The sequence below is a fragment of the Nansenia antarctica genome (genome assembly GCF_963989245.1).
Source record: "Nansenia antarctica genome assembly, chromosome: 2".
NCBI lineage: Eukaryota > Metazoa > Chordata > Actinopteri > Argentiniformes > Microstomatidae > Nansenia > Nansenia antarctica.
Genome location: NC_137675.1, coordinates 2,185,491 through 2,186,031, shown reverse-complemented (window position 1 = coordinate 2,186,031; position 541 = coordinate 2,185,491).

The following is a 541-nucleotide window of genomic DNA, read 5'->3' as shown; positions in this document are numbered from 1 at the left end:
CACTCTGCAGTACAAAATACTTTGTTTAGCATAATCGCCACAGCAACTCTACTTGTGAATGAATAAAAACAGCGCGCAGCCATACCTGCCAAAGACGTCACCACCGCCCCGGAAGCGGAAGGATCAGGTGAGAGCGCAGAGACCGAGCCAAGGGGGAGGAGTGCCTCTTATACCCTAGCTCGCCTCAGTGATTGGCTACCAGCACATAGAAATATATATTTCTATACTGCTACTGTTACACAAGTTTCCTCATAACGTGCTCTGCTGTTTGGCTTTACTAACTGTTTGAACGGTACTGGTCAGTTACTAACTGTTTGAACGATACTGGTCAGTTACTAACTGTTTGAACGGTACTGGTCAGTTACTAACTGTTTGAACGGTACTGGTCAGTTACTAACTGTTTGAACGGTACTGGTCAGTTACTAACTGTTTGAACGGTACTGGTCAGTTACTAACTGTTTGAACGATACTGGTCAGTTACTAACTGTTTGAACGGTACTGGTCAGTTACTAACTGTTTGAACGATACTGGTCAGTTACTA